Below are 15,558 nucleotides of genomic sequence, written 5' to 3'. Positions count from 1 at the left end.
CTAAGAAGGATGTTACTCTTTTATTTACTCATTAATGTATTTATGACAAAAAAAGACAATTTTTCTAGCTCCTCACATTACCTCACTTCTTCTTGTTTTCTTTCAAGCTGTAACTATTTCTAGGTCACCTACAGCTACGACCATGTAATGATCATGATTGCATGAGAGCATGTTTACCTTCATAACTCATGAGAATCAATGTAAAAGTACCACAAGCAGAACTTAGTACAGTGATAGGGAAATAACATGAAAATAAATATGTAGAAATAGTCAATTAAAGATATAATTTTTTTAAAGAAAAAACTCAGTCAGCAACAACAGGTGGAAAAAAAACCCTTGGGAATAAACCTAACAACAATTTACAGGATGTGTATGAGTGAAATTGGAAATTGCTACGCAATAACAGAAACTTGAACAAACGAAAAATTTCATCTTGTTCTGGGGTTAAAAAATGGCTATCTTTGTATATCCATTTACCAAAGCTATCCACAACAGAAATATCATCTAGATAAACGTGCACAAAGCATCACCTCGTGACCACGTGGATATCGGCAGCTGGCAGTCCCTGACCTCTGGCAGCGCCTGACCTCCAGTTCCCGATAGTTGTTCATCTCTCCACCAGAACTGGCCGCCCCTCACTCCTGCCAGCCTACACTTGCCTCCCGCCCAGCCCCACCCACATCTGGGGCCCCCTCTCACCTCCAGCCCACTCGCGCCTCTGACCTTAGGCCCCACCCCCATCTGTAAGTTTGATTTTTTAATGGTCCATTTAAACAAAACCAGCCAGGACTCAGGTATATTTGTGGACGTGCAGTGTAATGAAGAAATTTACATTACTAGTGTATACTTTATAATATTCAACAGTACTCTGAAAAAGTTCAGAGAATAAAAGGACAAGACACAAACTGGGAGAAAAGAGGAATGACCTAAAACATGGGGTGAAAAAACATTGAAAATGAAAAAATGGGAAAAGACATACAGGATGGTGCAAAAGCAGTTTTACAGTTTTTCACATGGATAATAATCTCATAATTATTAAATAATAGGACAACAATAAACTTTGTTTCTTGTACTCACAACTCTAAACCTACTTTTGCCCCACCCTGTATTATGCAAACATAAACCACATGAAAATTACATACTAACATGCAGTGGACTTCAAGGTAACAAGCATGACTAGAGATGAAGGGCACTTAATATCAATGAGTTTAATTGACCAGGAAGATTCAAATTCATAAACAATGTCATAAACTTAAATTATATTGAACAGAGATATAAACAAAAATGTATACTCATAATAGATTTAACAAACCTCTCTCAGCAGAAATACAGCATTCCACTTTCAGAAACAAGAGACCACCTCTGTTGTAGACCGCTCTGCCTGGTACTAGGAATTGTATCTCAATCCCTTGTGGCTAAGAGTGAGAGAGGACCTTTGGGTATGCGAGCCGCAGGAGACAAAGCTTGTCTCTGGTAGCAAACGCTGCCTCAGTTTCCTCTCCCTGCCCCCAAAGCTTGGGCGGAAGTCAATGACGGGTAAGATCCTTTACAGTGGGGGACAACCTAAGCCAGACTCGATCTCTTGGGAGGCCTTCATGGAAGGACTCGGGGGGGGGGGGACTGCAACAAAGAGCAATGGACTCCCGCGCACCCCACCCCCACTTTGACATAACCCAAGTCCCCATGTTCTCTGGGAGAAGTGTTTCCTGGCTCTCATCCCCTTAAGCCTGAATACCTGTTGGGGAGAGGTGCAGCTCCTTGCCTTGCTAGAGTGTGTCCTGGGGAAAAATTGGCATCACAAAGATTTCCTGATAAACCTGTGAAATCTGCTCTGCTAAGAGTGCTTTCATTCATATGTTAAGGGCTTGAGCAAGAAACCCTAAACTCTGTTCCTCACAGACTCTGACTCATAGTAAGCCCTCAGATTTTTTTTGAAATGTTATCTACTGTTTGATCCTTGCTGCCCTGTATTCCTGTGTATTACAACCCAATAAAAGGCCGTGGAGGAGGGGCCTCCAGACCTTTTTCTCCTTGGAGAAACTGGCCCCTGCTGGCCATTTTCCCCTGAGAAACTGGACACTGCTCACTTCTCCTCCCCAAGCAGATCACATCATGTCTCAGTCATATTCATTCTCATCCGTGACTACTAGGGGGACTTGCGAGCAAAGTCACCCCCACAAACCACCATGTGAGTTACAAAATAATTTGAACTGAGTGATGCTAAACATACTACACACTGAAACTTAAGAACAAAATCTGCACCTTTGAACACACGGGTTAGTCACAAAACGTCCAATTGTACAAGACTTGCACCCATTTTAGGAACTAAAAACAGTAAATGAAGCCAAGACACACTGGTGGGAACATGTGTCTAGACATGTCCAGAAGGGCACACACATGAAATGATAATGATGTTATTTTATTTTATTGTATTCTATTTCTGGATGGAGGATTTGAATAAATTGTATTTTCCCCTTATTTAAGGAAGCTGCAACACACAAAGCAAATTAACCTACACACCACTCACAAGGTAACTGGACAGTGCTGACATTTAGACGCTTTGGAATGCACTTGGAAACACCACTACCCTCAAAAGCCATTGATACTGCACTACAATTAACCACCTATCCTGCTGAACTGCACTGAGGTGTCATTCCCAAAATAGCCACAAGACGGCAGCAGAGACCACCACTTGGAACTTAGGTCCCACAAATGGCTCAGCTGAAAGGTTCCTTCACTTTTTACTGTGAGATGCGATGAAAGGCACACTTTTCATTTTCCTCAAACACGGTGACTGCACAAGGTCGTCACTATTCTGTTCCACTGTCTTCTGCCACCTTTCAGGTAATTTCACCATTCCATGGTCCCTCGAAAAGACAACTTTGTTATCTTTTGGAGCAGAGAGCTCTTCCAGGTGGCTTCTGCAGTCTTCCAGGGATGGAAATTTCTCTCTAATAAGAGAAATTTAGAAAGACCTAAGTAATTGGCCACGTGAAGGTGCAAGGTCTGGTGAGCACTGTGCATGAATCAGGACTGCGCAGCCAGGCTGGAACTTTTTTTTCACTGGTCACCAAAGACAAACATGCATTCTCACTTTATCATGAAGCTTCTACTGACAAATTCCAGACTCATTCCCTCAGGCAGTGCTTTCAGTTGGTCTGACCTGGAGCAGTGCTTGTTGCAAGTCACCTGCTGGCTTTCTACAAGGAACTCCTTCTGCAGGACCCCCTCCAGAAACCACCACAAGGGTAGTAACATCACCTCTCTCGGATGAAGACCACACTTTGGAGGGGCCTGGTGTTGGTTCCTTAGCTGACCCTCAATCTCTCCCATCCCACGTTATTCTAGCACATAAATCATTCCTCACCCCTCACAATTTATTCTGGAAACACAATGTTTTCCTTACATTTCAGTAGAGAACCACATGTGGATATGTGTTCAAGATGGGTCCCCTCCTTGTACCACCTAATTTCTATGGAACCCAGACATCAGTGTGACTAACCTAACTGTGCTGGTGCAAATACTTTTCAGTGCTCGATCAGGATACTTTGAGTATGTTGCCTGTCTCCAGCGAGCCACACCACGGTCTGTCTTCAGTAAACATGTGCCCTGGACGGCTTTGCACTACAAGTGGTCTGCCAGACCCGTGGGACAACTGCACGCCAGAAATCTCTGGAGTGAAACTTGAAAATACACTTGTGACACGTTCCATCACTCAGAGCGATGCCTCCAAACACACCCCAAAAAATCTTTCTTTGCCTTACACTTCCACTTGGAACATTCTCTGGGAAGGACCAGGGATGAGAAGCTGCTACTGTCTCCGACTCTCACCGTCCCTCCTCCGAGGGGCGACTGCCTCCGGGCATTTTGCTCACCATCACGCCTCCCAGAGTCCCACGAGGGAGACGTGGGCAGGACAGGGGACAGCCCAGAGGCAGAGGGTCCGAGTCCCCCCTTGTGAGGGGTCTCGGAGCGCAGAGCAGAGCACTCATATGGCTTCGAAATGGAGTCTCCAGGCACAGTGGGTCCCGACCCCACACAGGGCCGCCTGCCAGCCCAGACCACCTTCCGTGGCAGGTTTCTTCGCCCAGGCCCTGGTCTCGTGTTCTGGATATGAGCGATCTCTCCACACGTGACCGTAACTCGGTCTCTGAAATCACGTTTCCTGACCCCTGGCACCTTCCAGGGCACCTCCAGGCACAGGCTGCAGGGGGAAGCAGCTCGCTTGGCGGAGGCCTGGCAGAAAGACGCGGCGGGGAGCAGACGCACTCCGTCTGAAGCTCCCGGCCTGGATGGAGTTTTGAAGGGAGCTCAGATGGAACAGGGTTGGCCAGTGCCCAGAAGTGTCCACAGCAGCAATTCGCTAATAAGTATCCGTTGCTTAAAATGGGCGCAGCAGGGAAAAGTGGGGGAAAAATTAGGACAAAGTGAAGTGAAGAGAGGTGAGGCGGAAATGAGAGGAACACTGTACTTTCAACACCCCAGGGAGCCCCTCTGGTGCGCACAGCTCACTGGGTGTAAGGGCTCGGTGACACCAGAGGGACTGGGGCTGGGCGCCCCCCCACCGCATGGTCCGGGACCTCCGCCCGCCGCCCCTCTGAGCCCTCGTCCCGTCCCCCTTCCAGGTGGGAAGCACGGTTTTCTTCAGGTGCAGGAAAGGCTACCACGTCCAGGGCTCCACCACGCGCACCTGCCTGGCCAACCTGACGTGGAGCGGGACCCAGACCGAGTGCATCCGTGAGTGAGCCCTTCCGCGGCCCCACCCCCGGTGCCCCCCAGGGTCTGGGGAGGGCTTCCCTTCAAGGGAGGTGATGGGAGGCTGGCCTGTTTTTTTTTTTTTGATTGATGGTTTTTTAGTTCCCTAAACTAGTGTCTCTCAAAGTTGGACTCCCTAGAACGAGCAGCATCAGCGTCCCCTGGGGGTTTAGTGGACCCGGGGGTGGGGGAGGTGGTTCTTCGCCCCCGGCCCACACTCGCCAATCAGAAACCCCGGGACAGGGCAGGCCGGGTGAGGAGGGACAGTGTCTGGCCTACCCGGCGCTCCAGGTGATTCGGGGGTCCCCGCGAGCCTGAAAAGGCCCCCTAACCCTTCACCACAGTGCAGGGCAGTGTAGTGGCATCACAGGGAGGAAGCCTCCATCCTTCTAACGCATCCCCATCTGACTGCCGGGGAGGGCCAAGTGGCTGAGGCGAGGGGTCCGGGGGTCAGCAGGAATGTTGGAAATGACCGACTGTCCCCACGGCTCCTCAGGGTCCGAGTTTATGTCCTGACTAAGCTGTGAGCATTCGGAGACGCATCCACCCTGCTGGGTGGACGGTTAGCGAGTCAGCGTCCACCCCCACCTCCTTGGCATCTCTCTCTCAGTGGTGAACATCGTAAGAGCAGAATGTTGTAAAAATTACCCCCATAGTAGATAAGATACGATATTTGTGTGTATTTATCAGTATTGGGAGATATGCATTTATTTCAAAGCTATCAACTCGACCCTCAATCACTACTCAAATTATGTATGTGGGTGTTAACACACACACACAGACACACGCTTGTGCTCACACCTGTGCGTGGGCAGCCTCCTGATACCGGGTCTGCATGGCACTGGCGTTTGCCGAAGTCCAGACTATGACGATGCTTCCAACAGCTGCGTTCACAATTGTAACGTCATAAACTTGTTCCGTAACAGTCTGCCCAGCCCTGACTTGGGGCGTGTGTGTCAGTGGATAAACTTCAGGAAGGACGTGAAGTTACTCGACATCTGAACGTTGAAATCTGGCTGATTCCTAAATTATATCTGGAAAGGGAACGAGACTCTCTAGTAACTCAATCACTAGACACGCACCACGTGTTCGCCAAAATTAATTATTCATTTAACTGAGTAGTCGATGCACTTATTGGCCTTGAGACCAAAATCAAGGCACATTTCTACCCATGTGCCAGTCTGTGTTCGTTCAGTTTGTAGGACTGGCCGTCTGAGGAAATCCGACGTGTTACTGATCTCACTGGAATGTCCCAAACAGTCTGTTATTTCAAAGCTGTGATTTCTATTCTAAATATGCATACACACGGGTGGGCCAACGTCGGCTGGGAGAAATTCATATGGGAAGTAATACAATAACTATGAAATAATAGTTCAGGAATAAGTTCTGTGTTTTGCATACTCATAACTGTAAGCTACTTTTGCGTGTGTGCGTATATACGGGGATAGAGGGAGAGAGAGCAGCAGAGAGGAGGGAGGGAGGGGACAGACACCAGCTCTCCCTGGTGCTGAAAGGTGCAGAGGGAGGGGGGATGGGTACTGGTGATAATTCAGTTGATACTGTGTTCACACTTCCGAAATACAGACTAACTGTAAAGCCTTTCCAGAGTGTCGCCCTCTTTCTTCATGTCTTCATGGGTTAAGTGCACAGTAAACCGGGTTTCTGCGTCCCCTAACGGGATGAATGCTGTTGCAGCTCACGCCTGCCGACAGCCGGAGACGCCGGCCCACGCGGACGTCCGGGCCATCGACCTGCCCACCTTCGGATACACCTTGGTGTACACCTGCCACCCCGGGTTCTTCCTGGCCGGGGGGTCCGAGCACCGCACCTGCAAAGCGGACATGAAGTGGACGGGGAAGTCGCCTGTCTGTAAAAGTAAGTCGCCCACGGGCCTGCCTCGCAGAGCCGAGAGGAGGCCCGCCACCCACCAGGCTGGGGTGCCGGCGGGAGACCCCCACACGAACAGCTTTGTGGGCGCCCGACTTTGTCCGTGCTTCCTGTGTGTGTGCACGTGTGTGCACGTGTGTGCGGTACGTGTCTGGCACTGTGGAGGCGTGGGCGAAGGAGAGATGCAGGCGCTACCGTGTGCTAGTCATGTTTTAACCCAGAGAGAAAAGCTGTCTGGTTGAAGAAAACCAGTATGCGTTCAAAGAAAACAGCATACATTTTGGAAAAACTTATCTTTTAATGAAAACGGACAAGTATCGCCACGTATGGGTGCACAGTGAATTAAACTGTCGTTTTTAAGACCACAAACTGTGAGGTGGTGGAATCAAAGCTTACGTGTCCTTGACACTGGTTCTGGTTTTTAAAATTGCAAAAACAATGAACAGGAACATGATGCGTCCATGACTCCCAAATTTGTGCACTTACGAACGAGAGGAGTAATTCCGGCCCAGACTTGGTGGTGGCCACTCTCCCAGGCCCCTTCCCCAAACTTAGATTCTGCACACACACTGGGCACGGAACCCCATCAGTAAAGGTCGTGTGTGTGTACGATCGACCCCACGACTTTAGCTTTGGTTCCTGGAGCTCATTCATAGTTCCATTCTTCACCCTTATGTTCATTGCCCTCGCCCTTCTCCAACCAGAAATCAAAGTAAATAGACTGAAAAAAATTATAATCTGTACTTTGATACAGAACTAGAAAAGCTAAGAAATCATGAGTTAAGTTTAACTCGATAGACCAAATTAAATGTTCTGCAAGAGACACGATTTGGCATTATTCAGTATTAACTTATAAGAGCATTGACCTGGGCAGGGACTTGTCGAGTTATGGGAAGTTCTGGAATCTGAGTTAGTTCATCACCTTTCGGTCGGGGGCAGTATGTCCCTTGTAGGAGTCAGAAACGGACCTCAGAAACCCTGCTTTGCAAGGCTCTCTGTTGTAGACACTGAGTGGAAGGAGACGCGTAGGGTGGACTCACTGATGCTTCCCCTGGAAGCTTTTCCCACCATCGCAAGGGATGTCTTCCGGGCATTCAGGGGTTAGAATGGATGGGGATGAGATGTGCCTCTCCTGGACACTTGAGGAATCTGGAGAAGGGAAAACTGCTTCAATCTGACATTTTTTTCAAACTGATTCCAAAATACCTGTTTTTGAAAATGACAATTTTTCTTTTTACTTGTAGGTAAAGGAGTGAGAGAAGTTAATGAGACAGTTACTAAAACGCCAGGTTTGTATACCAGACCAGCTACAGATTTCAATTAAGGGCCGTGATTGGTCCTCTACTCTGGGCAGCGAGACAAATTTGGGTGTGCAAGTCTCCGACCCCACTAGTCCCCAACCGAGTGGGCATGTCGGTGACCGAGATCGCCAAGGCCACGCAGCAAATTCCTAGCGCTTTCTCGACCGCGGTTGGTTAACGCAATAGCGGTACTTAGGAGGGGGAGCTCCCGGCGTGATCTCACACTGTGCCACCGAAGGTGCCGCGGGCACTGGGTGGCAGCTGGGGGCCAGAGTTGCCGACAGAAAGTGATATAATGGAGAGCCTTATAAAGAGGGTTAAGGTCCTCTCCTCCCCCCGAGGAAGCAGACCTGGGTGAGGCCTTTGACCCCAAGTCGAGCAGCTCAAACACGAGCCCGCTCTCACCACAGGTCCCCAAGCTGCAGGCAGCCTCTGCCCCCGAGACATGAACTAGCACGGCTTGCTGCGTGTGGCGCCTGGCTAAACGCACGATGGAGCAAATCAAAAAGACACAGCCCTGCCTCTCAAGGAAGCTATTTGTTATCACTCCCAATCAGCCACCCTGACTTACACATGGCATTAACTCCAGACAGCGTTTAAATGATACAGTGCTCCCCAGGTCATCACTTAAGTCAAGCTTTTTTCAAACAGCAATAGAAAATCTTGGTAAATGTACAAGGCCACTTCCCTGGATTTCCCACACTTGGGTTTTAACACTGGTTTCTTGGGCTTAAGGATCTATTATCACGTCAACTGTGCAGGGTGTGAAAAATGCTCTTGCTGGGTCACACTTGAAAATCCTCAGAGGAGGCCAAAGGTCACTGTGTGGTTACAGGAATTGCTACAAGTGCATCACGGAAACCCAAATTCCCAGGCTCTTCCGTGTAGCTGTTATTTACAAGTTGAACGCTGAGTGAAATCAGCACTCGCTCCCCAGGCTGCACTGTCCCCCTCGGAAGGAAGGAAGGAAGTGTCGGTGGTGGTGGTGGTGGTGGCTGAGGCGTGTGTCCCCCTCCTGTTTGCTTACGTTCTGTTTGAGAGACCGAAACAGTGTATCCACTCTGTGTGCTTTCTGAGGCGCACGCGTGGCCACTGGTAGACCCCATCTCCTCTTGGGAGGGGCGTGCGTGCGTGTTAAATACGGCTCTGATCAGTGTGGCACGCTCTGACACGCCCGCTCTCTGGTGGCCGCACCACTGCACACTACCAGCTGACAGTCCGATGACAAGGACCCAGAATGACCCATCAGCTCCTCACGGTCACGTGCGAACAAGAACGGGCCACTTCCTAGGCCCCCACCAAGAGTCCCTTCAGTGAAGCCCCCGCAAGCACATTAGAAGCCCCACCCAGTGGGTAAATTCTGAGTAGGGGAAATCAAGCCGCCTCGACAGTATTTTAGAGGCTGCTCATCTTGGTAAGGGAAGCCGCGAGGGGCTTGCCGGTGAAGACCCGGCGGCCATGAGGCTGGCAGACGGCGGCCGCGTTTAACGTCAGTTCTCAACCAGCAAACGCATGGGACCCCGGCGTTGATATCTCCGTGTTACTCTTATTTCATTTCTTGAATTGTTGTGATTCGGGAGTCGGGTCCACTCAGAACAGCAGGGAGTGACGACGTTCCCTCCGTCTTCGACTCCCCCGCTGCCAGGCTGTGTCCTGCGGGTCAGCCTGTCGGGGAAGGCAGGGAATCGGCCAAGCGGACCGTTTGGACGAGGGGCCGTGGCTGCAGGTGTGTCCCGGCATCAGCTGCTCTAAGTGGGTCTGCAAAAAAGTGCTTTTTGGGAGAAACAAATCTTTCATTCCACCCCGCCAGTCGAGCAGCCTGTTTCCTCCGATGCCACTTGTGGGGGCTCCTGTCCCTCTGTCCCACGTGGGCCCTGCCCGGGGCCCATCCGAGGGACAAGCAGTGAGGCCCCTTCCCCGGTGCACCCCCGGCCAAGGCCGTGAGACGGGCGGCGGTTCAGGCGCGTGGGCCGGCAGAGGTGTGGGAAATGGGTTTAATTTTCAGTCAGTGAACAACCAGAGAGAACGTCTCGGCAGTCTCTGTGAGTCGTCCTGTCCCAGGTGGACTTTAATGTCTTACACAGACTGCCTGCCGTTTCTTTCTGAATTCACCCACACCCGCGACGTGGGCCACCCTTCCATCCGTCTGTCTTCCCTGTGGTGGGGCGTCTCCATGGGGACAGGGCAGGGGGAGACGGTTTGGCCCGCGGAACGCAGCAGGCTGTCTCTGTGAGCGGCGTGGCCAGCCCACACGGGGCCGGGCCGAGCGGGTTGCGTGGGGGCGGGACGTTCCTGACACAGGACCCACGTCTGTCCCCCGAGCCTCTGTCTTTCAAAGCGAGTGTCACTGACGCGTCAGCAGCGATTTTCTGGGGCCGTTTGCCACGCGTCTTATTAAGCACAACCCAGCCTAACCTGGTGTCGGTGGTCCCGGCCCCACATATGCTCCAGCCACACAGGTCTGCTTTGCATCTGCACTCTGTCTCCCCCAAACTGACAAACGTGTGTCTGCCCCTCGAGGGAGCCCCCGGGGGTGCACTTGAGCTCCACACGCCGTGAGGGGCCTGCGTGCGGTCCGTCACCGTCGTCCTCGTCACTGTGCTCGTGTCTGGCGTCTCCCCGAGCGAGTCCGTCTTCTCTGTTGTGAAAGACCCACGTAGCTCGGTGCCACGTGGGCTGATCTGTGCCTGTGTCTCCTCCCTCGCAGTTCCTTCCGACGTGGTTTTCGTCAGCTCCGTGTGGCAGGGCCATTACGAGTATTTGGGGAAGACACAGCTGGCGACGCTGACGGTGGACGGCTTCAACGCCACCAGCAGCAAGGTGAACGCCACCTTCCGTGCCGCCGGCCAGGTGGAGCTGAAGCTGACAGGTAGGCCCGGGTTGTCCTAAGCGGGGGACCTGGGCGGGCAGCCGCTCTGACGGTCCCCTGTGCCCCGGCGTGGGGTTCACCCTGCCCCAGAGCCTGTCCCGCCACGCCACGTCACCTCGGGCCCGGGCCGGGCGCTTTCCTCCTTTTGCGGCTCACAGACCAGCACAGAAAAGTGCACCAACTTGCTCAAGGTTATGTGCATAGCATATTGAGTCAAAGATGGGGGATTTAGTCCAGAGAGGCAGGTCTCTCAGAGGTATTCTTTGATAAGTGAGTTTTTTTCTTTTTAACCCAAATCTTTAAAAAAATTTTTTTATTGATTATGCTGTTACAGTTGTTCTATTCCCCCCCTTCATTCCCCTCCACTCTACCCCCCTGTCCCCACCATTACCCCCCCTTTAGTTTATGACCATGTGTCTCAAGTTCTTTAGATTCTATATTTCCCATGCTATTCTTGCCCCCCCATCTATTTTCTATCTACCGTCTATGCTACTTATTTTCTGTACCTTCTCCCCCCTTCTCCTCCTCCCATTCCCCTGTTGCTAACCCTCCTTGAGATCTTCATTTCTATGTTTCCACTCCTGATTTAGCTGTCCTTTTAGTTTGCTTTTATTTTAGGTGTGGTTGTTCATAACTGTGAGTTTGTTGTCCTTTCACTGTTCATGTTTCTTTAACTTCTTTTTCTTAGATGAGTCCCTTTAACATTTCATATAATAAGGGCTTGGTGATGATGAACTCCTTGAATTTGATCTTATCTGAGAAGCACCTTATCTGTCCTTCCATTCTAAATGAAAGTTTTGCTGGATAGAGCAATCTTGGTTGTAGGTCTTTGGATTTCATGACTTGGAATACCTCTTTCTAGCCCCTTCTTGCCTGTAAGGTCTCTTTTGAGAAATCCGCTGACAGTCTGATGGGGACTCCTTTGTAGGTGACTGTCCCCTTAGCTCTTGCTGCTTCTAGGATTCTCTCCTTCATTTTAATTTTGGCTAATGTAATTATGAAGTGCCTTGGTGTGTTCCTTCTTGGGTCCAACTTCTTTGGGACTCTCTGAGCTTCCTGGATTTCCTGGAAGTCTATTTCCTTTGCCAGATTGGGGAAATTCTCCTTTATTATTTGTTCAAATAAGTTTTCCACTGGTGGCTGTGCCTTTCCCCCTTCTGGTACTCCTATAATTTGGATGTTGGAGCGTTTAAAGATGTCCTGGAGGTTCCTAAGACTCTCCTCATTTCTTTGAATTCTTGCTTCTTGACTCTTTTCTGTTTGGCCATTATTTGCTTTCTTCTGGTCCACTCCATTGATTTGACTCCCAGTTTCCTTTTCATTGCTATTGGTTTCCTGTGCAATTCCATTCATTTCAATTAGTTTCGCCTTCATATATTTGTCTAATTTGTGGCTATAATCAACTAGATCTGTGAGGATCCTGATCACCAGTGTTTTAAACTGTGTGTCTGAGAGTTTTGCTATTTCTTCATCGCTTAGATTTATAGGCTCTGGGGCTTTGAGATCTTCTTGCGCCATTTTTGGTCTGTTCTGGCCCTTTAAGTGTGAGGAGTGGAGTCTTGGACTCCCAGGTCGCTGGGTTGTGACGCTGTATGTGGGGGCGGGGTCAGAGCGGGGAAATGGCGGCCCCCTCTGCTGTTTCCCTGCCTCTGGGTGAGGAGCAACGCCTCAGGTGGTTCACCAGGGCGGGGCCACTCAGAGTCGCTGGGTTATGACGCTGTATGTGGAGGTGGGGTCAGAGCGGGGAAATGGCGGCGCCCTCCCTGCCGCTAGCCGCGGGGACAGGCTGGGTCCCGGTCCAATCGCCCACTCCCTCGCTCGTCTATCTGCGCACCAATGCGCGACCACAGTCAACGTGCAGCCCTGCTCCCTCGCTGTTTCCCCGCCTTGCTCGCTTGGTGGTTCGCTCGGTCGCTCACTAGGTCCAACCCTGCACCTGGATTCTGCGCGCCTGAGTCCGTCTGACCAAGTTTTCCTGCGCTACCCGCTCCACCAGCTGCTGGTTTCGCCCCTTACTGGTCAGACTGAAGAATTTGTTGTTAACAGACTTCTGAAAAGTTCAGTTTTCTGTGTTCTGGCTGTGTTTTCTGTTGCTAATATTTAGTTGTCTCTAAACTTGGTTGTGTGAGAAGGCACGGCACATCCACCTATGCCTCCATCTTGGCGGAAGTCTCTTAACCTAAATCTTAACTCTAACCCTAGATATTCTCTCTTTTTTAAATGTGTTTGCTCCTGGTTTTGTGGTGTTTTAGTTTTTGAGGGTTTTCTGGGGGATTGTCCCCCTGTCAATAAAATGACAGCTTAGACTTGCCGGCCAGAGGTCGTCCCCTCCACCTGCAGTGCACAGAGTGGGTCGGAGTTTGAGAGGTTCCAGGGGACGTAGCCCCCGAGGGTGGTAGGGGACCCTTGGCCACAGGCAGGCCCTCGGGCGTCCTTGTCATCTGGGACTTCGGTGGTGGCTCCCCACGGTCCCTGTGCCCAGGGCAGCTGGGAGGTGAGAGCGCTGCTTCTCTCATTTCCGTGGGAGATTGCGCTGCTGTGCACTCCAAGACAGCGGCGCTGCCCCTCGTCCTGCCTTCTCCACATAGAGGAGACGGGCTCACCAGTGTGTGTTTCGGTGCCTTCGTCCCCTCCTGCGGGCAGGGTACTCGAGGCATTGCCGACAGGTCCCGTGCGTGCCGACCACCGCACCTCTGAGTGAGGAGAGTGGGGGACAGTCCCTCCGCCTCCCGAGGAGCTGGGCAGTGTGACTGTGGAGTCACCTCACACCTGAGAGCATCCGGGCCACCGGGGCGTGTCCGTCACCCCCTGGCCCCCACACTGCTCTCTCCACCCTAATGGGTGAATCGCCCCTTTGTGCACAGCTGTCTGTGGGGCTACGGCTGTGGGGTGGGGGCCAGACTCCCGGCCCCTTGTCAGCACATTGTAAACAAAAAAATGTTGGATTTCAAACATGAATATAATTGAAAGCATCTTAGTTTAGTTTTGTTTTGTTTTCCATGGGATAAATAGGTGGAAACGTTTCACCAGAGTGAAGCGGACGATGCCCAGTCGAGAGAGACAAGGACTTTTGTTAGAGGTGATTTTGAGGAAAGAGGTACCAGAGCTCAAATTTGAAAACATAATAACAATCTTTCTTCTCTGTGGTATTACCACCTCCAGGCCGTATTCCCAGCCAATGGCTGCACGCCCGTGCCGGTGGGCCCATGAGTCCCAGTCATGCAGGGGCACCGCTCTGGTCTCTTCGCAGGCATGTACAGGAAGAAGGAGGCCCACCTGCTTCTGAGAGCCGTTTGCACGCACGGCCCGGCAGACGTCTTTGTGGGCAAGCTGGATGACGGCACCTGGGGCCTGGACGGCTACGTAAGTGCCTGGGCGACGGCTGAGCTCCGCCGGATGGGCCCCGGGGTGCGGGCAGCAGGGGGCGTCCATGAGTCGAGGGGGAATGGCCGGTGCTTGGAGGGATGCTGTGGTCCCCCTGCAAAGTGACCTGGCTCTGGTACCCCTCATCTGAGCACAGAAGAAACCGAGACCCCAAATGAGATGCCTACGGGCCGAGGCAAATGGGCTGTCCCTGCCGGGTCACAGCCAGGTGTGGACTCAGGTCCCAAGGCTGCTGACAGCCACTCTGAATGTCCCAGACTGCCACTCCCGGATGAGCAGGGACAGTTAGGACGCCCCCTTGAATGGGCTTCTCTGCACCCTGAGCATGTGTTTGCTCTGTGATTCGTCCCCCGACCCAGGGGCACAGCCTTACATGACGCATGTCAGCCACGGCGGTGACACAGGGTGTTTTGCATAACTCAGGTTGTATGTGGTTTCCTATCTTCATCCCTTTCATAGAAGGCAGCTCATCCACACGCATGTTGTAAATTTACAAGCCACTTTTGAGGCCAAAATGAGTCAGAATTTACGTTAGTTATATGTTCCATCTGTATATTTCGCCCTTTAACTACATAGTTTCACCCTAAGGAATGGCGAACAGAAAACATTAGCCTGTGCTCTCTGAGCAGGGAAGGTCCAGTGATCTTAGGGAAGGAGGGGCGAGCACTCGGCCCTCATTCCGCACCCTCTCCACCCCCCTCCCACGGCAGGTCTCCTCGGGACTCGAATGGGGAGGGTTCACTTTTCAAGGTGACATCCACGGCAAGGACTTCAGAAAGTTCAAGCTGGAGAGGCAAGGTGAGCGGCTACTTCCGAAGGGAGGGAGGGGCGGGCAGGCCGGCCTTTGAGCAACAGTGCAGGGAAGTGACCAGGAGGCCAGGGCGCCAGAAGGGACGCAGTCGAAAACAGCGGGGGAGGCAAACAGGTTTCGAAACTCGATGGGGAAAAAAAGAGACAAAGTGGCCAGACAGAGCTGGAAAGACACAGGCGGTGCGCCCGGTGTGGCATTGCTGCCTCACTGTGGGGGGGGGGGGTGTGGAAGTGAGGGGGAGGAAGAAAAGCCAGAGAACTCAGCGAACTCTCTCACCCGAAAATTACACGTAAGCACGACTAGAAGTCACCAAAGAGCAACGAAAAGAGCGTCAACTTCAAAAATGTATATGATGGACTCAGAGATAGGTCATCGTTAGTTATCAGAATTCCCCAGTGTTTCAAAAATGATTTTGGGGGGAGAGCAGACTCCCCGTGGGAGTCCGTCCCGGTGGGAGTCCCGGAGGGTGTCACGAGTAGGTACGCACAGCCCGGCAGCACCCTCTCACCCCACAGTTCCACCCCAGTGTGTTGCAGACGGTGTCACAACTT

Source organism: Artibeus jamaicensis, unplaced genomic scaffold (genome assembly GCF_021234435.1).
Source record: "Artibeus jamaicensis isolate MK-2021 breed Jamaican fruit bat unplaced genomic scaffold, CSHL_Jam_final scaffold_1689, whole genome shotgun sequence".
Lineage (NCBI taxonomy): Eukaryota > Metazoa > Chordata > Mammalia > Chiroptera > Phyllostomidae > Artibeus > Artibeus jamaicensis.
This window is presented reverse-complemented; position numbering follows the sequence as displayed.